Source organism: Cavia porcellus, unplaced genomic scaffold (assembly GCF_034190915.1).
Source record: "Cavia porcellus strain 051 isolate PalLab524CR breed Dunkin Hartley unplaced genomic scaffold, mCavPor4.1 scaffold_13, whole genome shotgun sequence".
In the NCBI taxonomy this organism is placed as follows: domain Eukaryota; kingdom Metazoa; phylum Chordata; class Mammalia; order Rodentia; family Caviidae; genus Cavia; species Cavia porcellus.
In genome coordinates, this window is record NW_026947496.1 from 20,644,852 (window position 1) to 20,660,083 (window position 15,232).

Genomic DNA, 15,232 nt, shown 5'->3' on the forward strand with positions numbered 1-15,232 from the left:
GGGTGAGAACATTCAAACTGAAACTCCACGTATCAATCAGTGGTGTCGTTTTAAAAGGAGCAAGGACACAGGAAACAGAAGCTAAATCACTTACTGCACTAAGACCTACAAGTGTCCCCTCCCCCATGGATAAACAATGACTAAAACATGCAATTTTTAGATAACAGATTGCTACAGCTCTGAGATTAGGAGCTGGAATGTAATGTAGAAGTGCTCAGACATTTCAAGTTTGAGCCTTTCCTGTTCCACTAGATGGGTATTTTTCAAAAATATTTTGAGAGCAAAAAGCTGCAGAGTTAAATACTGGGCTGCCTCCTACTTCATAAGGTTAATCCAGGCTCATGAGTGAGTCAAGCAAAGTCAATTAGATGCAGAGATCCTCACACATGCGGGGGAGATATGCATGTAAGCACTGGTGGGAGTTGAGTGTGCAGGCATACACACATGCAGAGGGGAGTGTGCAAGAACAAGTACATGTGCATATACATAAGTGTAGGGAGCTAGCATACATGCACCCAAGCATGTGTGAGTCCTACGTGGGCACATGTGTGCAGCAGCCATGGCTATGCATGTAGCACACACTCAAAGGGTATATGTATAACCACATGCCTGTGAGGATGTGAGGGTGAGTGTGCAACTAGAAATATATGCAGGGGTGAGTGTTACTACATTGTGAGGCAACAGTGTGTACATAAGACATGGGGCATAATATGCACATGTATAGAGGGTGACTGCACATATGTTTGAGACTGCACAAAAACACATATGAAGGCTAACTTGCTCTTACACAAGTGTGCACAACCAACACTTGGGGAACATATTTACTTGCACACATAATGCATGATCTGAGCATGCACGCATACAAGGATGAGTGTATATATGCACACTTGTGGGCATGGGGTTGTGTGTGTGCAAACACACAGGTGCAGGGGTAGCTGAGCATGTGCACGCACATTGCCACATACCAAGCAACTCTGACAAGTGAAAATCAACCACAGTGAAGTCCCAAAAGGATGATTTTCTATGGAAATAAGTGCAGGAAGCAATGATTTGTAGCCAGGATTGAACTTTAAGGCCCATTTCATGGCTTGGCACTGGTACTTTTTCTAACATGCTAATCCCAGCACTGGGATTAATCTAATATGCTAATATGCTAATCCCAGCACTGGTCCCAGTTGCAGAGACAGTCCTGAAATTGAAATTCTTCTGAAGTCTATAAGGGTGCGCATTTTAAAAAATGGCTAAATCATATTCCCTTCTGTTCCAAGTCGGAGCAGAATGGCCTGGCTTGCTGCCAACGGCTATCCTTTGCGAGGGCCACACATCCGAGGATTGGAGACAGCTGGGGAGACTGCATGGAGAAACATCAGACACTCAAGTACTCTGGCGACACACTGTGCAAATATTTTTGCTGATGCAAAGGCTTCAGTGGGCTCACAGCAGGTGGGTAAAGTGTGACAAAACTGGCACATAAGTGTGGTGACTGTTTACACCGAAACATGTGCCTTGCTTTCTTTCCTCCAATTACCAAGGTGTCACAATAGCTCCTTCCTACCTCCTCTCTACTGCTTGCAAAGCCTTTGCCTTACACGGACAGACATTCTTGAAACAGTTGGATACATTCTGCTCTCATACTTGGCAAGTTTACCCTTTCTTGGAGAGAGACTTAGATATGAGGCCTCTGGGTCTCCCTAGCTATGGCAAGGTGATGGCAGGGAATCCTCAAAACCAACTTTGCAGTGACATCTGATGAGCAGCCTGAGGGACTACAATGTGAAGAGTTCCTGCCAGTCACCCAGTAACTCAACCACAGAACTGCAATCCACTCAGCTGATGTACTCAGCTCTCCTGGGAAAGATATAGTAGCAACCTCCAACCCCAGTCTCTTTGGGTGGGGGAAAATGCTACCCAAAACACACAGATGTCTTTTCCATCTGTGTAATCTTGGTCATTTCCATTTTCCTGACCTGGACCAACATGATCTAATTTTACTTCTTTCACATGTTCAAAGGTCAGAGAGAAACCGGGATGGTTAAACATTTGCTAATGAAAAGCGTTTTTCAGTCATGCTTTGAAAAATACTATTGTCCTAAGACACCTAATCTGAGTTGAGTAATTTTGAAAGGAACAATTAGTGGAAGAAAGTTGGTGGATGGAGGTTTTTATATCACACACACACACACACACACACACACACACACACACTCACTCACTCTAATCTCTGAAAATTCTATTTTGTTAGCCAACAAGTCTGAAAAATCAGACTGTTGCCTCTCGTGTGTTATTGTCCATCTCTGATGACAACAATTGTGAGATTTCTGTCATTTGTGCAACCTCAGTTTGTCTCATCTTCACCATCTTTTCCCGCACAAGATCTCATTACCTAACCACTATAGCTCTTCATTTTGCAGATGTGAATGATACAAAGGCAAGTGCATCCTCTTTTCCCTTCAGCTTCCCCTATTCTAACTGAATTCTCTTGAATAACTTAGGCACGCTCATCAATCAACCAGCCAATCATGTTGAACTAGATCCTCCTGATGTCCTAGTAATTTAATGACAAGAATTGCTAACTCCTGACATCCCAGATACAGGGGCTTGAAGATCTGGTATGTGATAAGAGGTTACCAATGGTCTCCTCCAATTGACTGAGACTTGCAGTATGAGGTGCTTGAGCGTATGAGCAGCCACTTGCTGCTCAGCTGGCTGTAATGTGGCTCATGTAAAGTGAGACACAGGAGAAATGAGAGGGTGATTTAGAAGACAGGGTGGACAGGTCCTAACTGGGTGCACAAGCTCATGAGGGTTAACTTGGGAGGGCAGGTCAGGAGAGAAGAAAAATATGTTGCTTACGGTCAGATAGAAGTTAAACAAGTTTCCAGATGACAGCAGTGCTCCTGAAGTAACAAGGTGGCTGCTGCTGTAATGCAGCCTCATGCAAGTCTGTTCAAGGGCTCCCCATTATCACGATAACAAATACTGATGTTTCTATGAGTCATTTTTATTGACAGAGTGTGTATCCAAGCTACTCCAAACAACACTCATCAACAGGACAAGCCTATGGGCATGTCAGTGCCTGAAGCCAAAGGCTGTGGCGAGAGAATGTTGTCAGAACTTGGGATGGAAAATCCTGTGATTTCTCCAAGCACATTTTCATCCATGGCATCACATGGTCCTCCAGGTGATCCCACAGGAGAGAGATGATAATTCAGGGGACAAGGTGAGGTGGTTTGTCTAAGGCTGACAGATGGCAGGTGGCAGACAGCAGCCAAGAACTCAGTCTTGGGCTTTCATTTCTTTTATCTTAGCTACTACAAAATCACTGCCCATCCAGCAGAACCAAGGCTGTGGGTTCAAAGTAAGGGACAGAACATGCTGCATTTGTGCGTGTGGGTGGAGTGGAGCCTGCTTGCACCAGTTCAGTGAAGTGGGATGTGCTACACAGCTCGTGGGGAAATTCATGGGGAAAGACAGGTTTTCCTATGAGAATTCCTGTTGGGAACAATGCCCTTTAAGTCCATCTATTTGTCAGGGGCTGCATTAGCAAGCCACTGGGATCTGATCTGTTTTTATGTGGCTCACTACCAGGTTACGCCTAGTAGGTTTACTGCCAGGCACAAACACACAGAGACCAGCTCCTATGCCACAATGCAGTGGCCACGTGGTACTATGGAAAATAGAATTTTCCATCTCGCTGGGACCGAGGATTTAGCTCAGTGGCATTAGTGCCTGCCTGGCAAGTGTGAGGTCCTGAATTCGATTGCTGGTCCCTACCCCCTTCAAAAAAAACAAATTCTCTATTTTGCTCCCTTCCACTCAGAGTGGCAGAGGAATGCTTCCAGAAGCTTCTGGAAGATCTCACTGGCCAAGACTTTGAAGAAGAGGATCTTCTGGGACCTCAGAATGGATTAGGAATCAGGACAAAGAAGGGAAGGGGAAAGCATTCCAGTAACAAAGGGGATGTGAGTGCTGCAGGACTTCCTGAAGGAATCCATGGGCTAAAAGCAGCCTCACTGTTGAGTCTCATTTCCAGAGAGCCTGATGGGACCTTCTGACAACACCGGGTGTGGGGTGGTGACTCTGCCTCACCTTGTGTCCAGGCCTCCCCTATTCCATAGTATGCCCCTTGAATATCAGCTCGCTCAGTCAGAAGCAGAATGATTTCCTAGTTATTGCCCTTTTCTTTCTAAAATGCTACCAAGGACCAGGTCTCCCAGTTCCTGCCTAAAATGCACAGATGCTTCATTTCAAAATTCTCTGGAACCAGGTAAAACTAAACACTGACACATTTTTTTTTTTTCGGTCAGAGGACCACTTTGACCCTGCTATTTTTACATTTGAGGAAAAAGGGGCCCTGCTTCATCTCACTTCCTGCAGCTGTTCACCAAAAGGGCCCACCAGGTCCTTGAAATCTTCACCCAAGGGAATGCAACATCAGTCACTGTGCCATCTCCCATGACAGTGGACCCTCAGTTCCCGCCCAAACACAAGGCATGTGCTGCCTCAGCAAGATGGCATCAGAGTTTGACTTCCAAGCCAGCCTGATAGTAACCTGTTTACTGCAAGCACGTGGCACAAGACAGGATAGGGCACCAGGAGGGACTCCCAGTGAATTTGCCCACAGTGCCATAGACAGACTGGGAGAGAGAGCCAGGCAGGGGTTACATCCACGACTTCATTCTGCAAGGGGGTCACCTGGGGGTAAAATCTGCCAGTCTTTTTGAGCAAGAGGCAATGATGCTTTCAAGTTATGACTAAGGAGCCATTTGGGGAGAAAGGAGTTGATCCTGTCATTCACTTTGACAGGGCTTCTCTGCGGAAGAGGTGGAGGGGGCTGAGGGTAGGGGCCTGTGGGAAGGCGCCGAGAGAGGATGACGGTGAAGTCAGCCACGCACATGAGAAGGAGAAACTGCAATCAGAGACCTTCTGGCAGAGCTTCTGGGAAGTTGCCCTGGCCAAAGGAAAATGTTGATTGGACCAGTTTTCCGAGGGAAACAGACAGTTCTTCTGCAAGCAGATGGGTGACAAGTCTCTAGGAGGAGGCTGTGTTGTTCATGTGCGAAATGGTCTTAGCCAAAGAGTAAAAGCGCCAAGCCATGTATGTAAGCAGGAGCCACCTGGCCGGCATGTGGCGGCAGGGGGTGCGCATGCGCACGGGTGCCGGGCGCAGACGTGAGCGGCACACAGGGAGGAGGATGGAGATGGAGAAACAGGGTGATGTCTACAAATAGGACATAATCTGCCTGCAAAGGACCGAATCAGAACAAGTTCCTCTATGAACCTCACATATGCTCCCTGCTCCCCATAAAATCTGTTCTCATGGGCTCCATAGAGGGGAGCACAGGGGTGCATTTTACTCCACACAGCCGCAGCTCCCCCTGTGCGGGATGGGCGTCATTCCTCGCCAGGAATTCTCACCCTGCTTTCTGCATTAATGTCTGTCTCTCACACACTTTAGCTTAAAAGTGCTAAGAAAACCCGGCCCTTCTTTCTCATTTTTCACGCTTTCCTTCACCTGCGTTGCTGTAAACATTTCTGGAGTCCTGCAGCCCACCAAGACCACTGCCCAGAGGTGGGACAGAAGTACAAGTCCCAGTCTCTCATCCAGCCTCTGCAAAACAATACTGTGTACAGACGCATGCCTTACAACTGGGCTCTGCTATCTGTGCTCCAAAGAGACATCAGAGACGGAATGATTGAAGTGTATTCCACAGGGTTCTGGGCTTGTTTTGAAACACTCTGGTTCTGAAATGCTGAGATGACGCCTCACAGATTTTCAGCGACCAGAGGGGTGGGGCAATGGGAGGGCAGCTTTGCAACACGCTGAATTACTTAGCTAACTCAAATGAACAGATTTTTATATTGACAAATGTACCTGAGATAGTCTCTAATGTTTCTGGATTAGGTCTTTTTTAATACGAAAAATAAAAGTACAAGGCATAAAAGCATGAACAAGAAGACATGGCTTTCTCTCTGTTACAGCAGGATTATTAATGGCTTTCTTTTCTGGGGGGCAAGGCTGAGGATTAAACCCATATGCTAGACAAATGCTTTACCACTGAGGTACATCCCCAGTAACACCCCCACCATCTTCTTTTAAATGTTGAGACAGGGTTTCACCACGTTGTCCAGTCGCTCAGTTTGGTATTGAACTTGTGATCCTTCTGCCTCAACCTACCAGAGAAATGGGATTACAGGGGTACACTGCCACACTCAGCTACTAATATTTCCTAGGTGCTTACATTGTTGTGAGAACCCTCCATTCATTCAACCCTCATGACAACATTATGAAATTGCTATTATTCTTGTGAATAGTTTTTGTCTTTGTACCAGGAATCAAACTCACAATTTCACAATGGCCAGGCAGGCACTGTGCTGCTGAGTTATATCCCCAGCCCAAGGTTGCTATTATTCTTAAGCCAGGTTTCCAAGTAAGAAAACCAGATGCAGAGAGGTTAAGCAGTCTTCCCCACTTGCAGTACCTGTGGATGGCAGAAGGGAACCCAAGGGCTGCTGGCCGTCACCCACCATCCTGCGCTGGCTGCCCTTCTCTGCTGGCATTCACATAACTAACTACAGCACTAGCCTGACTGTACTATATGCAGTACGTGGCCAAGGAGTAAGAGTATCAAGGGATTTGGGGACAGAGAGAGAGAAAGAGAGTGAGCGTAAGCAAGCAGTGATAGCATCGGGAGGGGTCCAAGTAAGCATGGGAACTGAAGGGGCCTGTGGGGGTAGCAGTGGCATCGATTTGGCTGGAATAGAGGCAGCCAATGGAGAGTGGAGGGCAGGGAAGCTAGGAATGAATGATCACCACAAAGTCATGTAAATTCTATGAACTGGATGCAGCCCCTCTGGGAGACCTCTCCCCCAAATTCATGAGTGGTACTTGGAGGCAGGCCTTGGGAGGTGATTGGGATTAGGCGAAGTCACAAGTGGTCTTGTCAGAGGAGGATGTGAGATCCAGGCTAGCACAGGCTCCATCATGCCATCCGAAGCCCTTTGCCTTGCCTCAGGGAACCCCTACCCAGATCTGAGCAGATAGGGCTCCAAACTCTTGCACTCCTCAGACGCCTGAACCATGAGCAAATACATTCCTGTTCTCAATAAATCAGCTGGTCTCAGCTGCTCTGTTACAGCAACAGAAATTGGACTAGACCACCTGGCTTCCTGTCACAGTGCTGAGGACAGAGAAGACCCTGAAGAGGGGCACAGGCTGAGCTGGACAGTGGCTGGTCCCTCTTCCTAGAATATTTGATTTAAACTTTTTGCTCACTATATTTCCCTCAGTTCTTTAAACCTTTTTCCCTTATTGACTGTTGAGATCCCGTATTTCTCACTAACACAAGAAATATACAAAGAAGCTTGACAGCACATAATAGCAGGCTGTCCACAGTCCTTTTAGCGTAAAGCACAGTGATGCTACTGCATCAGATTTACTCTTAGAATAATGGAGCTCTGGACCTTATCCTCATTTGCTGCACCTAAGAACTGTGACCAGATATTCCTGCCTCTCTCAGCACCTCAAAAGTAGGGTCAGTGAGGGATGTTGTGGGTCCTAAACACAGGTCTGTGAATCCCTGGCTGGTGGCGAATTCTAACACAGCACGGTCGTAAGTAAATGGGCTGCAGTTCTTGCCACACAGACAAAACTCACAAGCCTCGCAATAAGCAAACAACTAAATACATCTCCAGTAACATTTTTGTGTGCTGAGCGCTGAGACTACAGACAGAAGCTTCTGAAGCTTAGTGATAAATCGTGGGGACCTAAGAGCCCCTTCCTTCCTCACCTAAATGTTAGAGGAAAAGAGATAGGGGAGAAAGGTCATCTGGTCCACCCAGACACTTCAAGATGCATATCACCAAGTCCCCTGACATTTCTGCTTAGTCCTTTCCAGAGCTCAGAAACTCTTGGAATCAAGTTGTGTGGTTTGGTCAAAAACCACCAAAAAGAAGGTGGACGGATGAAGGGATGAGGAAAGAAAAGAGGGAAAACAACCAAACGGTCCACAAGCACTAGTCATCAACAGCCCAGCCTTAGGGTACACAAAGCTGACAGTTATTACGGGTAATTAGCACAAAGCAAGGTTCTGTGTACACACCATCTCCAGACATGTTTTTGCAACAAGGGCTTTGCCTTTTACCACCAATAATTTTTCTTGTTGTATGTTGTTACTTACACAGATGTTCCATAATTCTCTGCATATGGCTCAGCCAAAGCAAGATTTTTTCCCCTTCCATTTTGGGAAAGATGCAACTTGTCTGTTTGAGAGAGAGGGGAATTGCCTGGTTGCTACAGAATTCTATGGCGGCAAATGGGGCGGGGTGGTCAGTGTGCAAGCACACACGCTCGTGCACACACACGTGTGCATAGTAACTGGAGTCCCTGCCCATTCTTGCGCACCACATTTTATATAGCTCTGTTTCCTGAGTCATTCCCATGCAACTTGGGGGAGTGGGAGGACATCCAAGGTTCATGGAATTTGCTGGGATAACACATTATCCAAAGCCTCTCTAAAAAGGGTTTGAATATTTATAGAAGGCAAAAAAAGGGACAGAAGAAATGTGAATGCATTTGAGAATTTATTTATTTATTTTCCCCTCCTTCTTTCTTGGCAGTCTTTACAACAGAGCCCAGCGGAGCCCTCTCCCGTCTGCGCGACCTCGCCGCCGGCGCAGTCCGTCCGCATGCACATATACGGTATCAGACAGCCGGGCTGTGCAGCTTTCCCCACCAGGAGGGTCTGCTGGGAAGGGAGGGGCACAGATATCACGAGCGGGGCGAGACCGGGACCCCAAGCACACTGGGTTTTTACAACAGAGAAATAGCGGTGGGAAGGCCTGGAGGAGGAAGGGCAAAGTAAAAAAAAAAAAAAAAAAAAAAAAAAAAAATATATATATATATATATATATATATACACATCCATTTTATTGCAATTTCTCCAATTGAGGGAACATTCTGCAGGGGGGATGTCTGCCAAGGACTTCTAATTCAGTTTGTTCCACTTGTTTTATTTTTAAACCCGAGTACAGATTTTATTCCTGGAATGTTATAGGATTGGTGTGGGCAGAAATGGGCAAATTTACTTCAGAAGTGCTTTATGACAACTTGGAAAAGACCCTCTAAAATTCTCCAAGTACATTTCAGGGTTGGATTTCACTTCTACTTCCTTTTGAAGAAAGTGACCTTGATTTTATAAAAGGGAAACTTGATTACAATTTTGAAAGCACTGTCAAATAGTTGTATCAACTATTTATGATAAGACAGGTAGCACGATAATTTGCACGTTCTGGTCTCATTTTCACAATAGCCTTAAGAAACTAAGGGTGTGTGTGTCTGTCTGTGTGTGGCCAAAACTGAGTTCAAACTCAGATCTTGATGATCTCAAAATCCTTCTGAGCCATGAGACCACTGCGCTTCCCTGCACCACATCATAAGCCCTCAATACAATGACTGATTAAATACTACACAGCTTGCCTCTTGGGCTATCCTTTTGTAGTCTAACAGAATAGGGCCAAAAGAAGATCCTTTCACCTGCATTTCTGATGAGAGATCACGAAGCAGCCAGACGCAACTTGTAAAAGAGGAGAAGCACTCTGGGAGGCTGAGACAGAAGGATCACAAGTTTTGAGCCCCACCTGAGCAACTTACTAACGGTGAGATTCTGTCTCAAAGTTAAAAACAAAACAAAACAAAAATTGAAAGGTGTGAGAATATAGCTAGGGTATAAACCTTGGGTTCAATCCTTAGTCCTGAGGGAAAAAATAAAAAGGAATAGTGTGTGGGTAGGAGTTTCCAAAGTACTAGTTTATCAAGAGAGCAGTGGAATTTTTACATATATAAATTAGTATTGTGGCACTGTGGAGTATATGCCAGACACACACTCTATCCCTGAGCTACATCCCTGGCTTCACTTATCTTGAAATGCCCAATGGTACCAAATTTGAAACTTGCTCCACCTACTTTGGCAATATTAGAATTCTCCTCCCCTTCTCCAGAAGTATTTACTTGAAAAATCGATTTCCTCTGTCACTATTTATTGCCACATTTTTACTCAGTGGTTCTGAGAAGCTGCATGGAAAAATCACAATGTTACACTTGTTAAATTGACCCTGCAGAGATCTACCACCACTACATGCATCATCCCAAGAGGTAAAGAGCCAAGTCTGCCAGGCTCATGCTGAGCATATCATCATGAAACTAACAAGGATATGCAAATCTGTCTGTTCCATAGCTCATTTGCATAGTGTTTCATTGGTTTTGTAGAACTTTTATATTAAATGTCAATTTCCCTTCCTTTGCTAAAGCTTATTAACTGCATGTGATGTTTATAGCTTGAAGACCAAACACACTGAATGGTTAAAACATTTAAACTATACATTTAACAAGCACACAAGGGAAGAAGAAAAAGACTGATGTAGATCAAACATGAAGATATACTTGTGCTGTTAAAATATGCTTTCCGAGTTTGGAAGATGCGGAGGCCTCCCTCATGCATGTCTGCACACACAAGTACCACAAAATTTGCTTAACCTTTTTTTTTTTTTGGTCCTTTTTTTGCAACAATCTAGAAAAAGCAAAGAAATTTGCTTATAAACCACGAAAGGCTTGAACCTAGATACCGAGTACACATTTTACAACGAAATCTGAATGGAAGCCTGCCAATGACCAGGCTGATATCCAAACATTCTGTGATTTTATTTCAATCTCTCAGAGCTAATGTTTTAAAAAGCTTCTGATATTTTCTGAGGCATTACACAGTTCAGTGCCTACCTCTTAGTTCAAAAGGAATATACAGCAACAATACTCTGCTCAAAAGAATTCATGCAAGGGAGGTCTTTCACTGTGATGGATTTATGTATAGCACCAATGTAATGAGGATATGAAGGTGTTTGTACCAAGTTATTTTCCTTTGTGAATCAGATTAAGGACTAAATGTGATCCACAAAGGGTAAGACCAGTAAACTTGAAGAAATCTTTTAAAAGTCTGTAAATATTTAAATATTAATCACTTAAGTAGTAGACAGTATCTCATAGGCACACTATGGAATCAAGCATGGAAAGTTTTGCATTTCTGTGGCAGTTGAGTGCAGGATCTATATTGTGAGAAGCATTAATTCTACAGTTTTGGCAAAGTAACTGCCGATGGCCCACCCCTGAATAAGTCTCTGCAGCAACTTCAGCACAATTTTAGTGGATACCCCAAAATCCACCTGGACTGCAGGGCCAACAGTTGTTCAACATTAAATTTTATAGTTGTTGGTTTTAAGGATAAAAGCAAAACTGAATACTTGTAGGAGATTGTGGAGGTGGATAAAAAAATAGCAAACAGAAGTGGCTTCCACATTGAGCAGCTCCTAGTCAGGTGCAGAAGAGGTGAAACTGTAATAAATCATCATTTGAGTTGTAATACTATTGGGGTTACAGGTACCTTTACGTCTTGATGGAATTCACCTGTGCAGCTCCTGCTTGGCAAACAAAATTCCCTGTTTTAAATTCCTTCCTCTAACTGCGATGGGTAGCAGTAAGAAGCAAGTTACACGAAACAGCATAAAACAGAAAATAAAAGTGTTCGAAGTGGAGGCAGAAACAATGAAGCCAGAAGCAGTCTGCAGACTGAGGTTTCGAGGGCACTACTGAGGAGCGACCGCTGGAGCTTGTCAAGTCCCTATACAGCTGGGTGCCTCAGTTTCCTCTCTGCTAAACAAGGGTCATAACCTAACCTTGAACCTCAAGAATTTCTGTGAAACTAAGCAGCTTACAAAATATACTCAGCAAACATGGATGCCAAACTATTATCTCATGATTCAGTGTGCCCACATCAGACTGAGACAAGCAAAACCCCAAATTAATTTGATACCATATGCTATGGGTTGGGTTTTCCAAAAGCCTTCAAAAGTTGGCATTTATCGTATTTGTGGGTTCATCCATTTCCCTGTACAGAAACATGTGCACACATCAAAACAGACCCGGTTAAGTCTTAATTATCCAGTGGAAGACTATCCAAGATTCTAACTGTTTCTCCCTTTTCCTGTTGCCCATTTTTTAGCCTCTTTGGCAGTTCCCCCATGATCAAGGAAAGACGATGGCAACAGAATTCCATGTTCACTGTCACTTCGGTGATCTGTGCCATCTCAGCCTTCCTGGCATGAATTAGCAAGTCCATGTACATTTACAACCACAAGGTCATAAAGGTTTCACTGCATTATTGAGCAATGATACATTGACATAAACTGATTTAATGTCCCTTCAACTTCTGAAGCTTTGCTTCCTCAACAGAAATTCTTCTACAAACTGTTAGTTTGGTTCTAAATGTATGTGTCTTCATTTAATGTTTTAATTTTAAATTTTATTTTGGTATCAGGGATCAAACTTATGACCTTGCATTTGCCAACAGGTGCTTATGCCACTGAGCTAAATCCCTGGCCCTGTATCTTCATTTCAAAATAAAGAATAAAGTTCAGTTTCTCTTGGATGACTAGGTATCATTGACAGCCATTCATCCCTGTGCTTCACCACACAGAACCATCCATTTTTATCTGCTTCTGTGAAGCAGTCTGCTCCTGTCTCTTGGTCTCTAGTAGAGCTTGCATTCCAGGTAGGTCAAGCTTTTGGTAAAGTTCTCCCCTTTTCTCTGTAAGGAACACCTCTCAAGGCCCCCAGTGGATGCCCAAAACTGTGTCTATTATGAAACACATACACTATGCCTTTCCCTGTATGTGCATATCTATGCAGGAGTTTAATGCACAAAGTAAGTGATTAACAATATCTAATAGTTTAAGATATTAATATATACTACAACAAAAGTTGTTCTCTTTTTTTTGAAAGAGTCAAAATGAGTATTTTCAGGCCACAGTCTATTGTGGGTAACTGACATAACAGAAAGCAAATTACAGCTAAAGGTATCTGGGAGTGGTTACTGTATTCCCTTTTTGTTTCAGGCCAGGTGAGGGTATGACTTCAGTTCATTTCTTCCTAAGTGGGTAAGTCACCTTGCATGTAGTAGACTTCTACGAGGTTGCAGATGGTGTACAAGAAGTTTCCTACATTTTTAAATGTGTTGTCCACCGGTTACTGCTGGGGATGAGGATGTCATGCTCCTGAAGGCCCAAAAGGGACAGCTTCATGCTAAAAAAAAGAAGCAATACCTTTGGACCAGGCCTCCTTGGAGGACCTGAAACCTAGCACCCCCATACAACAGAAAGAAAGAAAATAATTCTATTGAGAGACAGAGAAGCAATAAAAATGTTTCTTGCTTATGTGTTTCCCATTTTTTTCTTTTTGATGCAAAATAATACACTGTGACAGATTAGGGGGCTGACACTGAATAATTATTGTGCCAGCCATTGGGGTCAGGCATAAAGGTTGTAAAGACGATAAAGTTATCAGGGCACAGGCGTACACCCTTGATCCCAGCATTCTGCTAAACTGAGGCAGGAAGAACTCAAGTATGAACGTAGCCTGGACAACCTAGCAACTTAATAGTATCTGTTCCAAAAGCTCAAAATAAAGGGGGAGGAGGTGGACTGGAGCTGCAGCTCAGCATGAAAGCTTGGGGTTCAATCCCCACTGCCAAAATGTTTTTTAAAATAAGGTAAAGATGATCTTTAATCCAGCTCTCTTGCAAACAGGCAATTGTAGTTAGTTAGAAACAAAAAATCCCACAACTTTACAATTCCACTGAAAGACTGCAAGTGTCCCTGGTGTCACAGGGCATAAAGAATCATATGACTGGCCCACTTACTGCTTTAGTGTTTTATACAAGTGATTTATACTTTAAAGTCTGGCAAGGAAGACCTTGGAGAAATACTTATGAAATAGACTGGGATTTTAATGGCAGCTCTTGTTAGGTAGGTGGACTATCAAGACTCTTGTAAAATAATGAAAGGAACAGAAGAGGTGGGTGGCTCCTTATAGGAGCCCCTTCTGCCTGGCTCAAAGAAGGCCCTTGGTTAAGTCTAAAAAAACTCTACAAGAGGAAGGAAGAGGCCACTTATGCTGCTGCTCTGGAGTCTCTCATATTAGCTGGGAATCACAGTCTAACAGAATCATTAATAGATTTTTAGTAAGCAAAGCTTCCAAAGGAGGAAATTCCCAACTTCCCCTTTCATGACTTTCTCAGATGGATCTAAACTTAAAACTCCAGAGGAAATGAGACCCTTTGCCAAAAGATGCTAAAGGTGACTTACAGCCTGCAGAGGTGTGGCTGCCCATCCTCCCTTCTGTGGTCTCAAGGAACTGGGAGAATTTGAAAACGTCAGACTGAAAAATGCAACGTATTCTTTTTACTGAATTGCCATCTAGCTACTAAGAGCAAAGAAGGAAGAAGTGGTTGTAAATGACAATTTGACAACTATATTTTACCAGTTGTACAAAGGTCAGTAATCAGAGCTAGAAATGCCTTAGGGTTGGGGGTAGTAAGGCTGTGAGGGGCAGGGGCCCCGACTTTTCCCAGGCCATAGAATGCACAGTAAGTAACCAAGGGCCTCTTCAGGGTGTGGGTGACCACTTACCAGAGAGCAAAGCCTTAACTGAGCCTAATCTTGACCTCCATTGTGGTTTTTGATGAATCCACAGCTGTTGGTTTCATCTTGTGTTAATTTAGAAAGGGTATGTGTAATGATTTCATTTCCTATCTACTCAATCTAAACAACTAAGAAACGGAGTGGGGTTTTTGTTGTTGCATTGGGTCTGGGTCTTGTCATATTGCCCAGGCTTGTTTTGAACTTGCGGGCTCAAGTGATCCTCCTGACTCAGCCACCTGAATACTGGGATCACAAATGTGCACTTACTGTGCCCAATCTCTGCTAGTGTTTAAATGAGTAAGCAATGTAAGTGTTTTGTTTTCCCAGTCACCTTGTATTTTTCCTGTTTTATTTTCCGTAATAAAACATTTACTAAAAATATATGATTAAAACCAAACTTTTCACATTCGGAAGTATTTTAGCTTGGATCCAGAAGGTTGGCATTTAGTAAAAACATCTTCCCGAGTTTCTTAAAATATTGAAGTGGGAATTCCGAGAAGATGATGGTGCCCATGTCAGAGGCCACATAACATGTTAATGTCCCAGAACTACTATCCCTTCTCCTCAGCAATGACAACAACTATGATGGTGGCGACAACAACGAAAACAGAAACTAGGATTGCACAACCACAACCCTGTGGAAAACATCAAACCAAAATCAGATCACTGCTTGTCCATGAACCTTGCTACAGGAACGGGTGTGGCT

At 43.9% G+C, this 15,232-nt stretch overlaps 1 protein-coding gene across 19 annotated transcripts in view; it reads right to left on the reverse strand.

Annotated features, from left to right (window-relative positions):
- Atxn1 (ataxin 1) overlaps positions 1-15,232 on the reverse strand; it is a 380,609-nt gene that overhangs the window by 95,160 nt on the left and 270,217 nt on the right. The gene's annotated exons all lie outside the window — the stretch shown is intronic.